Source organism: Mytilus edulis, chromosome 5 (assembly GCF_963676685.1).
Source record: "Mytilus edulis chromosome 5, xbMytEdul2.2, whole genome shotgun sequence".
Taxonomy (NCBI): domain Eukaryota; kingdom Metazoa; phylum Mollusca; class Bivalvia; order Mytilida; family Mytilidae; genus Mytilus; species Mytilus edulis.
The window spans coordinates 97019297-97035883 of record NC_092348.1 but is presented as its reverse complement, the minus strand read 5'-3'; the positions used below and the strand labels follow the sequence as shown (position 1 = coordinate 97035883).

Here is a 16587-nt window from a genome sequence, read left to right as displayed (position 1 = left end):
TAATTCATCTACCATACCACAACACAAACGGCTATTTCATCAACCATACCACAACACCTACGTAACACCAACGGATAACTTATCAACCATACCACAACACATACGGCTAATTCATTTACAATACCAAAACACAAACGGCTAATTCATCTACAATATCACAACACAAACGGCTAATTCATATACCATACCACAACACAAACGGCTAATTCACAAAAACGATTAATTCATCTACCATACCACAACACGTAACACGTACCACGTAACACAAACGGCTACCATACCACAACACATACGTAACACAAACGGCTACCATACCACAACACCTACGTAACAAACAGCTAATTAAAGTACCATATCATAACACAAACAGCTAATTCATCTACCATACCATAACACAAACGGCTAATTCATCTACCATACCACAACACAAACGGTTAATTCATATACCATACCACAACACAAACGGCTAATTCGTCTACCATACCACAACACAAACGGCTAATTCATCTACAATATCACAACACAAACGGCTAATTCATATACCATACCACAACACAAACGGCTAATTCACAAAAACGATTAATTCATCTACCATACCACAGCACAAACGGCTAATTCATCTACGACATAACAACATTAACGGCTAATTCATCTACCATACCAGAACACAAACGGCTAATACATCTAACATACTACAACACAAACGGTTACTTCGTCTACCATACCACAGCACAAACGGCTAATTCATCTACCTTACCAGAACACAAACGGCTGATAAATCTACCATACCACAACACAAACGGCTAATTCATCTACCTTACCACAACACAAACGGCTAATACATCTACCATACCACAACACAAACCGGGCTAATTCATCTACCATACCAAAACACAAACGGCTAATTCATCTACCATATCACAAGACCTACGTAACCGTGACCAACGGCTCACTAATATACCAAACCATAACCAATACGGCTAGCTTATCTACAACATCGATTGCTAACCTGTCTACCATACCACAACACGTACAGCTAACTAATATACCATACTACATCATCTACGGCTAACTTATCTACCATACCACAACAATAGACAGCTTCCTTATCTACCATACTAAAACAAAAACTACAATTTACCCCCCCCCCCCTTTTCCCTCATTTTCCTCTCCCCCTTCCAGAGTCCGCCGTTGATTAGTATAACACGTTCAATATGCATATCTGGATATATACTAGTAATTTATTTATTTTATACCTTACTTCAATGTTCGCTTTTTACTAAACAATTATGAGAAAAGTTGTATCAAATAAATTTTAGTGTGTAATTCTTTTTAGCAAAGATACAGGTAATTGCGACAATCTATGTTAAGACTGACAAACCAATCAGATTGTAGGATTTCGACAGGTGCGCTTCTCATTTTTATTTTTTTTAAATACCTTGTTAGTAGTTACAACAGCGTGGGAAAAGTTGATACGATTTAAAAAAAAATAATAAAGATGTGTTAATACATTTTGTTGAAACACTTTAAATATTTGAACAACTTTTTGAGCATTTATAAATTATTTGATATCCATATAGTATATCGTGTATAACCGATTAAAGTATAATATATTTTTACATAAAGTTTATGAAAATAAAAGATGTGAGGTTTATGGAGAATAGAAAAAAATAAATACCACAAATCGTTGAGGTATAAGGCGGCTGAATAAAGACAGTTCCGGTCCATTGCTTCAATAGAACTGTATGATTATTAAATCAAATATTTCAAATTTAATTGATAAAAGGTTTTAAGTAAAATGTAGGAAGTATATATATATGACGAAAGGACAAAGCCCACGATGTAAATAAGTCAGGGTTCAGCGGTTTTATGCTAAATAATTTGACATGTTTATAACAACAAAATGTATATAAAATAATTTGTGAACTATTATGATGTGTTTTGGCATTTCACCAGCAAACCAGGTTAGTTTTCTCATCAACTTCGTATGACATCGCAATTTTTTGTTACTTCTGTTCTTTGTGAATTTCACTGGATTATTTCGGGGAGGGGGATTAATATTGTAAGTATGATGTTATACATTAACATGGGTGCGATACAATGTGCTGAACCTATACAAAGTTTATTATTTGGAATAATGCTTAAAAAATCTACAGTGCAGATTTCTTCATTGCAAATATAAATTAAATAGCAAAACGCCAACTTGAATCTTTATCAATCAAGGTCTTTACAAAATACAGATGAATATATTTAACAAAAATATTACATGATTTAAATATGTTTAATACTGAAAGAGATTTCTCTTTTACGTGGAGAGGTTTATGATATTTTCACTGACGTCATTTAGACTGTTTTATTATTGAACAACTATTAGCATTACAGTTTTGTTTACTCTACTATTGTCACTCTCAGCTTGACATAGTAAGTCTGAAACATTACTTAATCCTAAAATCATTCGGTGTAATATATCTACCAGATTATAGACATGTAATATATCTACAAGATTATAGACGTTACTGAATGCCGTAAACTCACTTGGGAATGTCCTAATATCACATAATTATGCCGTGTGTGGTTTTGTATGCAAGATGAACAATAATTTGTCACTTTTGAATAAAACCCGGCTCAGAGTTTTTTTTCAGATTTGTTTTAGTTTTAAAAGTATTAATGGTTAACGGCAGTTCATTACATACGAATTCTGAGTTTTCTTTGAGGGGAATTCAATTCCGTCTGTAGAATCCGAAAAATGTAAGTGTATTAGGAAGACCGCATTATTAGGTCTTTCCACTTTTCGTGGAAAGACCTTTTGTTTTTCTTCTGATTATTTTTTTTGTCTTTTGCCGTCTGAGATGCTTTTTTGTCTTACAACATATCGAATGGATTTTTGGCCAATGATGTTGTACAGTAATGGGGGTTTCAAAACTCACCCTGTGTGACCGAACACTTATCCTTACAGGAGTTATCTCCCCGCATCCCCTTTTTCTTGTTATCGCTATATCTCTAAAACCGTAAAAGATTTTAGCAAACTGTTTTCACCAAATTGTTCTTCTATTCTTTAGAATGATTTGGTTAATTTTGACTGGAGTGATCAGAAGACATCTTATGGGAGTTATTTCCCTTTGAAAATTTAAGATAGGCGATTTGTTGGATAAATTCATACGTTATAAGTCGTAGAGGCCTACAGTCTTTTGATATATAGTCCTTGTTCATTTGAAGGAAATTGAGGTCAAGGTCAAAGGTCAAGGTCATGTAATAAATTTTGAATTTTGCTTGTTATCGTTATTCCAAAGAAACTGTGACAGTAAATGATATGATGTGTTTACCAAATAACTGTTTACAAAAAGGCGCATCTTCAACCTATTTAAGTCGAGAGTTTTGGTAAACCCTTATAGGAGTTTTCTCCCCTTTTGTATTTGAAATCAGTATTTCTCCACAACCATACAAGTGATTGACCTAGGGTCTTTTGAATTGAGATCACTGACCTATGACCTCAAAATTGAGGTCAAGGTCAAAGGTCAATTTGACGTTCTAGATTTTGACCTTTGCTAAAAATTCTTTCTGGTTCATTATAAAACAATTAAGTCATCTGCATAAACCTAATAATCTTATTTTTTTATATCAGTTTGATTTACCACATTACATCAAAACGGAGTGACATTTTCTAACATCGTTTTTTAAATTTCATTCTTATTATCGAGGTGGAAAGACCTTCAATTGTTCTCTGAAGAATTGGTTTTTAATATATATATAATTCGCTTAAACATCAGCCAAACAATGTTAGATCTGTAAATTTGCTTTCGCAAATTTTTGGTTCTTCCCTCGCCGGATTTGAACTCGATATACTGACATATCGTGACACGAAATCGCCTTGCACTGTATCCGACACGCTAGACCATTCGGCCATATATTTCCAAGAGAGCAAACGTTAGCTCCATTATCTCCTTACTTTTCTCTAATATTAACTACTGTACACCCAGCCGTTCTCAATGCCTCTCATCCGTTCTCAAATATTACCGGTGATAGCTCCCAAATGACCCTGGTCAATAAGTGAAGCTACTAGACAAATATAAGCGGTGGTACCTCCAAACTGCCCTTCATCCATATAATATATTTGGATTCCCAGTAGAGAACTATTCACAAAAGTACCCTCCAACTTTCCTCCATTTATAACGACACATCTAACCATATAATAACCTGTAAGTGTTAGCCTGAAGTGAGAACTGGTGGACATAAAGACAGAAGTCTAATTGTTCTTTAATGATTTGGTCATCTTAGAGAACTTATACGATTAGGCCTGTTAGACATTAAGTCTTATTTATGGACATTAAGTTGATTGGGGTCGTTATTGTGCTGGTATTAACCTGACACGGACAAATTAGATGCTTTTCTTCTGTTCAGCTATTCACGTGATAATAGCTTGTAGACTAACACGGACAAATTATATGATTTCCTACTGTTCAAACATTCACCTTATAATATCCTAACACGGACAAATTAAATGCGTCCATACCGTTCAGCCATTCACGAATTCTTTGATATTTTATAATTGTTTAATTTAACTTGTAGTCAGTATGATTGAATAAGAATCGTTCGGTGACGCTATAATCATACACGATATTCAGACCTATACATTGGTCATATATAGCTTCACAATGAATTTTGTGTCTTAAGAAAATTCTGCATTTTGTGATTTGTTCAAAGCTGATGACGATTCCGAGTAATATTGTAGTTATTCCTAGTCAAATAACTGACTTATATTGAAGTTATTTCTAGTCAAATAACTGACTTATATTGAAGTCAAATAACTGACTTATATTGAAGTCAAATATCTGACTTATATTGAAGTCAAATAACTGACTTATATTGAGTTATTCCTAGTCGATAACTAACTGATATTGTAGTTGTTCCTAGTCAAATAACTGACTGATATTGTAGTTTTTCCTAGTCAATTAACGGACTGATATTGTAGTTATCCCTAGTCAAGTAACTGACTGATATTGTAGTTATTCCTATTCAGATAACTGACTGATATTGTAGTTATCCCTTATCAAGTAACTGACTGATAGTGTAGTTGTTCCTATTCAGATAACTGACTGATAGTGTAGTTATTCCTATTCAGATAACTGACTGATATTGTCGTTATTCCTAGACAAATAACTGACTGATAGTGTAGTTATTCCTAGACAAACAACTGACTGATATTGGTGTTATTCCTAGACAAATAACTGACTGATATTGGTGTTATTCCTAGACAAATAACTGACTGAAATTGTTGTGGTTCCTAGTCAGATAACTGACTGATATTGTAGTTATTCCTAGACAAACAACTGACTGATATTGCAGTTATTCCTATTCAGATAACTGACTGATATTGGTGTTATTTCTAGACAAATAACTGACTGAAATTGTTGTGGTTCCTAGTCAGATAACTGACTGATAACTGTCTGATATTGTAGTTATTTCTAGTCAAATATTACTAATCAGAAAAGCTGTTGACACCAACAATTATTTAACAATACACGAATTTCATTAACAATTAGAAACGTGAATTACAAAAATTGATAATAGTATTGAAATTCATATTTTAATGTAAATGTATATCTAAAATAGTGACAGCATTAAGCTATACTCTCTGTATTGAATATTAATTGTGCTCAAGTGTATATTTTCCACTTATAACTGTATTGTATTTTAAACTACACAGGCAAAAGTGCCACGCATGATATACGCATGAAGGCCATTACATGCGAAAGTCATGCGTGGATCATGCGTGAATCATGCGAAATATGAAGTATGCGTAAATCGCATGATCTTCACATGCGGTTTTCGCATGTTTTAAACATGCGTGTATCGCATGATTTCTTAAACGCATGATTTACGCATAAAGGCTATTACATGCGTAAATCATGTGTGAATCATGTGAAAATCATGCGGTATCTGAAGTATGTGTTAAACGCATGATCTTCACATGCGGTTTTCGCATGTAATAAATACATGCGTTAAACGCATGATCTTCACATGCGGTTTTCGCATGTAATAAATACATGCGTTAAACGCATGATCTTCACATGCGGTTTTCGCACGTAATAAATACATGTGTGTATCACATATATTGTAAACGCATGATTTACGCATGAAAGCTAAGTACATGAGAAAGTTATTTGTGTATCATGCTCGACTCATCTGATTTATGTAATAGTTGTAAATCTCATGTGTTGTATATAAATCATGATAGATATTGCACATATAAAGTCAATTCTTTACTTGCTTTTAACATTCTGCATGCCAGATCATGGCAGATGTACATGCATATTGTAAATCTCTGCTTAAAGCTTTTAACTTTAAATATTGGCATATATGAGTACAAATGGAGTCATTTCTTTCCAGCAAAGACCACATGATTAATCTAATTTAATTAAAAATATGAAATATTAAAATAATTTAATATATATAGAGCAATTTAATGAAAAGGGTATGGTAATATACAAAATAAAATGGACAGCCTCTCTTGACAACAGTTTCACATTATTTTATATGATGAAAAGTCTGTGAGTTTCTTCATTTTCTTAACGCTGATTTTTTTTAATTTCTTCATGTAGTCATCCATTTATTTAATTTAAAATATGGTTGTACATGTACCATCAACATGATCTACCAAAAACATCTCTTAAGAAAAAATCTAGAAAAGGGGTCAACATGGTCACAATTATATTGCTTTAAAATGAAGTATATTGACTGTTTCATGGCAAGTTCCAGCAATACAACTGTGACATAAAAATCAAACAAGTATATATTTTTTCCAAAAAATTTCACTTTATATTTGTATAAAAATGAAAATAGAAAATACCAAAAGTTGTCAACACATTAAAAAAAGAAGAACTTATCAAATCCAGACATTAAAAACAAATTATTCACTACATAGTTTTATCATGACTACGCACGATAATCATGTGTTTTGATTAACGCATGATTCTCATGCGTAAACTTATTCCATGTAATACGCACGTAGCTCTATACGCATAATTTTCGTGCGGGAATCATGCGAAAATCATGCGTAAAGTTTACGCACGATTATCGGATGTAGCTCGATTTGGGCGTTTTCCGTGCGAAAAATACGCATGATTTACGCATGATTTTCGCATGATTATCATGCGTGGCACATTTACTAGTGTACGACGGCATCAATTGGGGATTTGATGTTCGCAAATTAAGTTTACTGGCGACGCGTTATAGGTGGAGACAGTAAACGGATATTTGCGACCATCAAATCCCCAATTGATGCCGTCGGAGCTTAAAATACAATATTGCTATCTCCATTCTAATGAAACTGACAGACAATAACGTTAAAACATGTATTTAAAATCTGTCATATGCCGTCTGCGCTTGAGCGTACGTCTGATAGCATCAATTGTCAATTGATGCCATGTAAATAAGTGACGTTATCCAATCAAAATGAATGTTACAAACGTTGTTGCATTAGAATGTTTATTTTGATGTTGGTTTGAAGAGCACATTTCAAAATGTAAATAGAAGTTTAATAATTCAGATTTCGTTCTGTGTTATTTGAAAAGATACAAACACTTCAATGTATTCAATTCACAAAATCCTAAAATAAAACATAACATATTATCTATGAATATCGATTGAGTTACTTTTCCATATTAAATTGTGGTTGATGTGAAATTTAAATTGAACTTTCAATTTGATCAGATCCACGTTAATGTAACAAGAGTTAATTAGTTTCTCTTCTCTTTCAATAAAAGTTGTGGCATATTTTTAACATTTTATCTTAAGACTATTCTGTGTTTTCTCAAATGAGTTTTTGGGAGTTGTAGTAAACAACATTGGGTTGGTACTTTCAGTCAGAAAATATTGTGGCATTTAAAATATTGGTTTGATTTGGACAATCGACTAGAAAAATGACCACAGCATCAAATGACAGCCGTGAAATTACCTTACAATAGATGTGTAATTAACGAGTAACACACACCACGTTACCACAGTAAAACCATTAGTTTACAGAACAACCGAGAGGTATAGTCAAACCAGCAATTAACAAAACTATTACAATAAAACAAGTCATCAACGGAATAACCATTGTCAAACCAGTCATGAACAGAACTAAAGTCAAAACAGTAATTAAAAGAACTACCACAGTCTAACCAGTCATCAACTGAACAATTACAGTCAAACCAGTCATCAACTGAACAATTACAGTCAAACCAGTTGTTGACAGATCTATCACAGTCAAAAACTACCACTATCAACATATATAATATAAAGAATAATGTAGCCAGACCTAAAACAAAGACCAGTATGTTGATTAAAAGAAATGTTAATAAACCCGATATTGCAATTCAAAGGAGTAAGCCAACGACCTGATCAGATCAGGTTACAAGTATACTAAAATAATAAATGACAAAAATGACAAACAGTTATCGACTACAATCGCTAAAAATCCAAAATCTCGACTGAAGGAAAGCGACATAACATGCTTAACCCTTTACGATCTATGCCAATAAGTGGTATAACTTAACCCTTTACGATCCATGCCAATAAGTGGTATAACAGCGCTTAACCCTTTACGATCTATGCCAATAAGTGGTATAACTTAACCCTTTACGATCTATGCCAATAAGTGGTATAACAGCGCTTAACCCTTTACGATCTATGCCAATAAGTGGTATAACTTAACCCTTTACGATCTATGCCAATAAGTGGTATAACAGCGCTTAACCCTTTACGATCTATGCCAATAAGTGGTATAACAGCGCTTAACCCTTTACGATCTATGCCAATAAGTGGTATAACAGCGCTTAACCCTTTACGATCTATGCCAATAAGTGGTATAACAGCGCTTAACCCTTTACGATCTATGCCAATAAGTGGTATAACAGCGCTTAACCCTTTACGATCTATGCCAATAAGTGGTATAACAGCGCTTAACCCTTTACGATCTATGCCAATAAGTGGTATAACAGCGCTTAACCCTTTACGATCTATGCCAATAAGTGGTATAACAGCGCTTAACCCTTTACGATCTATGCCAATAAGTGGTATAACAGCGCTTAACCCTTTACGATCTATGCCAATAAGTGGTATAACAGCGCTTAACCCTTTACGATCTATGCCAATAAGTGGTATAACAGCGCTTAACCCTTTACGATCTATGCCAATAAGTGGTATAACAGCACATGTATATTCGTACCAATGCCTACTACATCTAACTCTATACACAGTCAAACAGCTGAATTTGAGATTATTGTTAAGCAAAAGAAAGATTAACATTGTATTGCCAAATAATGTGGAGAAACATCCTTTTCATTTTTACAAACTTTGGGTGATTTTTTTATTAATGGAATAGGACAGTTGATTACTAGTATTGTAAATTAGTTTATCGCTATTTGAAAAGTCGATGGTGGAGATATCGGTTCTCAATTACTAGTTATGTAAAATTAAGCTACAATTGCTAAGAACCTAGACTCAGATTCAAACCTAAGACACTTGCACCTGTCACCAATCCCTGAATCTTTTCCTGTTCAAAACCATTCTCTCTTCAACCCCGATTCCTGTGATATATAATTTACATTATTCTAGTCGATGCTACCGGTATGCTATGTAGAGGCAATTTGTTCTGATTTATTACTTCAATGATTCTGCGATGATATATAGGACCATCTGTGATAAACTGTTCTTATAATAATTGGAAGTGGTCAGCCATGAAAATAGAAGAAATATATGATTTTACTTTCTTCCCGTCTATATATCAGATCTTACGTCTATGTCAAACATCTTTCTGTAGAAGGAAATTGCCTCCGTATTGTCTTCGTCGGTTTCGTCAGACAAAGTGTGACATTTGATAGTTAATCATTTTAATGAATACCAATATTCATTTTCTTCTCCTATGATTTTTATATCATTCAAATGAACAGTGATTATTTGGTTCAATTTTATATGACTTCATCGAGAGTTCATTCAACGGATGATATTAAGCCCATTCAAGTAATATAAAATATTAAAGAATCTGATATTGACCTGTCCTGGAATATGTTATAAAAGACAGTGGTAGTGGTAGCAATGCATTAAAAGAGATAACCTCCCTAGTTCTGGGTTAATCAATAGCCATCCTGATGCACATGTTGATGTCTTTTTTATGACATTCTGACTTCTATGTCCCTTAGCGTTTAACACCTCCTCCAAAGTTAGTTCCTTCGTTATTGTTAAGGTTTAAGGTCTCTTAATTCACTCCATATGCCATATTATATTATCTAAGCTGGTATTAAACATGTTTATTACAATGTGTCCATTGTACTAGGACACAAACATAAGGTTTCTGCTGATTGATTGATAACATTTATTGAATCTCTGATGATCAAAACCGATATTATACAATTCGAATTAAGTATAGGACGACAATGATCATATGAAGTTGATACACGTTGGGACCATACCGATATCGTCCAATGTATATTACTGGCATGAACTTGTCATCGATACCGTCCAATGTATATTACTGGCATGAAATTGTCATCGATATCGTCCAATGTATATTACTTGCATGCACTTATTATCGATATCATCCAATGTATATTACTGGCATGAACTTCTCATTGATATCGTTCAATGTATATTACTGACATGAACTTGTTATCGTTATCGTCCAATGTATATTACTGGCATGAACTTGGCATTGATATCGTCCAATGTATATTACTGGCATGAACTTGGCATTGATATCGCACAATGTATATTACTGACATGAACTTGTTATCGATATCGTCCCATGTGTATATTACTGGTATGAACTTGTCATCGGTATTGTCCAATGTATATTACTGGCATGAACTTATTATCGATATCGTCCTATGTGTATATTACTCAGTAGTATGAACTTGTCATCGATATTGTCCAATGTATATTACTGGCATGAACATTTTATCGATATCGTCCCATGTATATTACTGGCATGAACTTGTCATCAATACTGTCCAAGGTATATTACTGGTATGAACTTATTATCGATATCATCCTATGTATATTACTGGCATGAACTTATTATCGATATCGTCCAATGTGTATATTACTGGGTTGAGTTCAATATCGAAGCAGCTACGAAGGTGCTACGTAGCTGCTATCAATATATATATATAACAACTAGTCTATAGCTACACGTTCAATAGTAAAATTCTACGTAGCACTACGTAGCTGCTACGAAATTGAACTCTGACCTGGTATGAACTTGTCGTCGGTATTGTCCAATGTATATTAATGGTATGAACTTATTATCGATATCGTCCTATATATATTACTGGTATGAACTTATCATCGATATAGTTATGTGTATATTACTGGCATGAACTTATTATCGGTATTGTCCAATGTATATTACTGGCATGAACTTATCATGGTATCGTCCTATGTATATAGTGAACTTATCATGGTATTGTCCTATGTGTATTACTGGCATGAACTTATTATGGTATGGTCCTATGTATATTACTAGCATGAACTTATCATCGGTATTGTCCTGTGAACTGTGTATTACTGGCATGAACTTATCATGGTATCGTCCTATGTATATTACTGGCATGAACTTATCATGGTATCGTCCTATGTATATTACTAGCATGAACTTATCATCGGTATTGTCCTGTGAACTGTGTATTACTGGCATGAACTTATCATGGTATTGTCCAATGTATATTACTGGCATGAACTTATCATGGTATCGTCTGATGTATATTACTGGTATGAACTTATCATGGTATCGTCTGATGTATATTACTGGTATGAACTTGTCATGGTATCGTCCTATGTATATTACTGGTATGAACTAATCATGGTATCGTCCCATGTATATTACTGGTATGAACTTATCATGGTATCGTCTGATGTATATTACTGGTATGAACTTGTCATGGTATCGTCCTATGTATATTACTGGTATGAACTTATCATGGTATCGTCCCATGTATATATCTGGTATGAACTTATCATCGATATCGTTCTGTGTATATTACTTGTATAAACTTATTATCGGTAATATATCGGAACACTTTAGAACGTTTTTTGGTAGTTGATCTGCATTAAGATTAGTCAAGTACATTAGTAAGGTAGGAACATTTTAGAACGTTACTTCGTAGTTGATATGCATTGATATACATAAGTCAAGAAATCAGTAAGATAGGAACACTTAAGAACGTTTCCTGATAGTTGATCTATATTCGTATCAATCAAGTACATCAGTACACATAAATCGGAACTCTTTGGAACGTTTCTTGGTAGTTGATATGTATTGATATCAGTCAAGTACGTCAGTAAGATAGGAAGTCTTTAGAACGTTTCCTGATAGTTGATCTGCATTCATATCAATCAATTACATCAGTACAAATAAATCGGAACACTTTAGAACGTTTCTGGTTCATTGATCGGTATTGCCATTCATAAAGTTTTGTTATAATTACATTGAATGGGTTACAGTGTTTGTGACAACCATATTTGCTCTGGTTAGTACTTATAGTTTGCTTTACTGTTTAAAATCGGTTTAACGTACTAGAGTACATGTTCTGATATTTCACAGTAATATCAAAGGAAAGTATGTTCGAGGTCTTTAAATTTAAGGTCTTTACTCTAGGCGGGGGAAGACCTTATTGTTTTTCTAATGTTTTTTTTCTTCTTCCAGCCTTTTTTTTGGCACGCTCTCCTTACGCTTCTATTGGAGTTATCAACACCAAATTTGAACCATCGATAGACCTCTTCATGAACTTTTACCAGATGAACTTTGTAGGCTTTCATCATCCCCTTTAGAAGTTGTCTCCCTTTTATTGATTTTATTTCAACATCCCCCCCTGTTGTTTTTTAAAGATATCATGACTTTATTTGGCCAATAGGTAGATCTCGTCATGATATATTTACATATGAGACTGCATAGGATTTCATCATCCCCTTTGAGAGTTACAATTGTTTTTGTTTTGAAAATGGGGTTGAAATGTGCATGTTCACATACTTGTTGCATATAATTCTCCGTGTTTAGTTAGATAATATATTGTGAATATAACCTCTTCACAAAAATAATTTTACAGTTGTCAACATAAGATATATTTAACTTAGTAGATGATATAGTTCTGTTAAGCGCAGTGATGGTTAATAACAGGGTAGACAGGTTTTTATAGAAGAGGTGTGCGAATTTCACACACTTTTATCCAGATAAATATATGGTTGGTACATTTTCTCAGGATACGTAGGTCTTGCCTAAAGTATAGTTTGGATTTAAAAGGTTGGCGAGGAAATCAATATAAGTGTTTTGTGGAGTGTTAACGGTTTACGAGGAAAAGAATGTTTAACATAGATATTGGACCGTTCCTAGTTCATTTGATATTTATAAATATTTTGTGACACGTACTTATTCGGGTTTAAAGTAGCCGTCGAACATTGGATAATGAGTTCAGAAGTAATTCTTGTCGTTTCCAACTGTTTCAACAGAATATTTTTTGTCGTCTATTTCAACAGATTCTATTTTTTGTCATCTATTTCAACAGATACTGTTTTGTCGTTTATTTCAACAGATTCTTAATTACTCCATCTACTTTAACAGAAACATTTTATTTTTTAATTTTTAATTTTAGTTTCTTGCGTACAATTTGGAGTTTAGTATAGCGTTCATTATCACTGAACTAGTATATATATATTTGTTTAGGCCCGGGGCCAGCTGAAGGACGCCTCCGGATGCGGGAATTTCTCGCTGCATTGAAGACCTGTTGGTGACCTTCTGCGTTTGTCTGTTCTATGGTCGGGTTGTTGTCTCTTTGACACATTCCCCATTTCCATTCTCAATTTTACGTATGTACATATCATGTTAGATTTATCTAATATCTATGTCACGGACAATTCTTTTCGTTTGAATCTCTGTACATATTTGAGTATTTATGTTTTAGACCTTTTGGAAGTGGAACGGCTGTCATATTATACTACAAAATGTACTATGTGGAGTAAACTTAAAGGGAAAGATTTAAGGGCGATACCGTAATTCTGACTAGTGTAGTTGTATAAGTAGCCGGACGATAATTCTGACTAGTGTAGTTGTATAAGTAGCCGGACGATAATTCTGACTAGTGTAGTTGTATACGTAGCCGGACGAAAATTCTGACTAGTGTAGTTGTAAAAGTAGCCGGAATGAGACATATATATCGTCGAACTTACTATGACACGGTTATATATGAATAGACAGATTAAAATAGGTATAACCGTTTCACTTTTAGATTCACCGGTTACAACTAAGAAATAACTGTTAGGTGTAATCTTGGGGATATGTGTAAACTTGGGGATATAGTATAGAACTGTCAGGTGTGCCCCGGAATATATGGATAAAGTAACTGTTCGGTGTAAATTTTGGGATAGTATAAATGTCTTTACCATAACATTACAATATAGCTGAAGAGAGATTCCATGTCGTTTAATGTTTTCAGTACAACAATATCACTAAGGGCAGACGGAGATCTATTTTTTATTTCAATTTCATACTGGCAAATTGAGATGAACATGACGTTTAAATTGAAACCTAGAAAGAGACATGATTAATAACCTGATAGTGGAGCAATTTAAATACAACAATGAATTGATACTGGTTCGGTAAGATGTCCGTTTAACATGTTCAGTTATTCTGGTCATGACGGCTTATATAATCACGACACAATCTTTTAATCAAAGAGATGGATTTAGTCAGATTAATTTGTCAAACTTGTCTCTCGTGTAGATTACTTATGGATGTGTGGAAATCCCTATGCAGTATTAGTATACAGTCTGATATGATATGCCTTCGGTCGTAATAATCCACTATGTATTATTAGTATACAGTCTGCCATGATATGCCTTCGGTAGTAATAATCCCTATGAGGTATTAGTATACAGTCTGATATGATATGCCTTCGGTAGTAATAATCCACATTTACTTTGGAGCTCCGCGATCTATATACTTTTAACTTTTATGTAGATATAAATCCATATATACAGACTCAAAAGAATAGGTGGTTTACAGTTTTGTAATTGATTAGAACACATATTGTATCCAGTTTGACATTGTGTATGTTCATCTTCAACTTATACCTTTTTTTATTGGCATGATATTGGCCGAGTCTGTTTGACTTGTGTCTTATCCAATTTGTACTTAAACAAACAAAATATGTTTAAACTAAATTGGCCGAGAATCATAACATCAGTTGCTTTAAGAAATTGTTGCAGTTGAGTTAATTCTAGATCACGGACGGCAAATTCCGAAAAGGGCTTCGGACGCACGAAATCGGCTTTAAAATATTATTGTCATATGTTATATTCAATCAGGGTTTGTGCGAGCACGACGAACGCGCAAAAATATATTGTCCAGCAGTTGATAATTTGAGTACTTTTACTAATTTTTCAATTTCCTAGAGAAAAGTATTAACAAGAATACTGAATTCTAGGTTAAATTTAACAAGGGGGAATCCACCAAACCTGACAAAATCAAACGCTCGACTATATCAACCAGCAGAGTGAATGGAAAACATCTGACGAAGATATTCCTAATACTCTGTAGGTGATCAGTAGATTAAACCTGGTTTTATATTAAGGTATATAGGAATTTTTTTCTGAGACAAGTGCCTGTGGTTTTATAGCTAGCTAAAACCTCCCACTTGTATAACTGTTGAGCGACCTTAACAAACATTATTGGTAAACGTGACAAAAATTTGGATCCAACATCGCAAACTGTAAACATACATGACAGACATATAAATTATTGATAACACAACTGACTAAAAATAAAAATAAAACACCCAATAACATACAAAAAAATCTGACAAACGGCTTGAAAGGCGTTTAAACTTTTTATGCAGTTGATGGTACACACCGTATTGTAAAACACTATTTCATAATTTTCATACGCTTTATTTTTTAGGCATTGCATGTTCCGTTTATCCCAAGTCAGGAGCCTCTGTCCTTTGTTTGTCTTGTATGTTCTTTAATTTAAGTTCATTTTATATATGTTTTAGAATTTAGTATGACGTCCATTTTAACTTAACTATTATATATACACATTTTGTTAAGAGGCGGATTGGGGGGGGGGGGGCAGTCAGTTTGCCCCCACTTATAAAATATCTGGATCCGCCACTGAACTGACGCTCACCTCCAGGTGTGGAATTTTCTCGCTGTGTTGAAGACCAATCGGTTGCCGTCGGCTGTTCCTGCACTTAGGTCGGCCGGTTGTTGCCTCTTTGACACATTCTCCATTTCCATTCTGTTTCTCTATTTTATTTCTCAATAATTGGTACCCAGCAGCCGGAACTGTGTTAGCATATAATTATATCACAGATGCACAAACACAGATAACTGAAATTCAAATCATGACAAATATGCAAACAAATCCGCAAAAAGACCTCAACAAAAAGAAAGTTTTTGTTTGAGGTTTTCTATAGTTGTCAGAACACACTTTATTGTAAAATATCTCTATTAAAGTTAGTTAATATAATTTCTTTATTGCTGAATCTGTGAAGACAAACAAATGAGGTACATGTACACTCACGTATAGCTATAGTGTCCCAATAGCAGGAGGTATTC

The 16587-nt window shown here is 33.9% G+C and overlaps 1 protein-coding gene across 3 annotated transcripts in view; it reads left to right on the top strand.

The window, feature by feature from the left end:
* Positions 1 to 16587, top strand: part of LOC139524913 (nephrin-like) — an 89693-nt gene that overhangs the window by 16673 nt on the left and 56433 nt on the right. Inside the window, exon 1 of one of the 3 annotated variants that reach the window (XM_071320078.1) lies at positions 1775 to 1964. The exons of 1 other annotated variant lie outside the window; for it this stretch is intronic. The gene's annotated coding sequence lies outside the window, so the exon portion shown is untranslated. Of the gene's footprint in view, positions 1 to 1774; positions 2063 to 16587 lie in introns of those variants that run through there. One more of the 3 variants, XM_071320079.1, reaches the window with a different exon arrangement.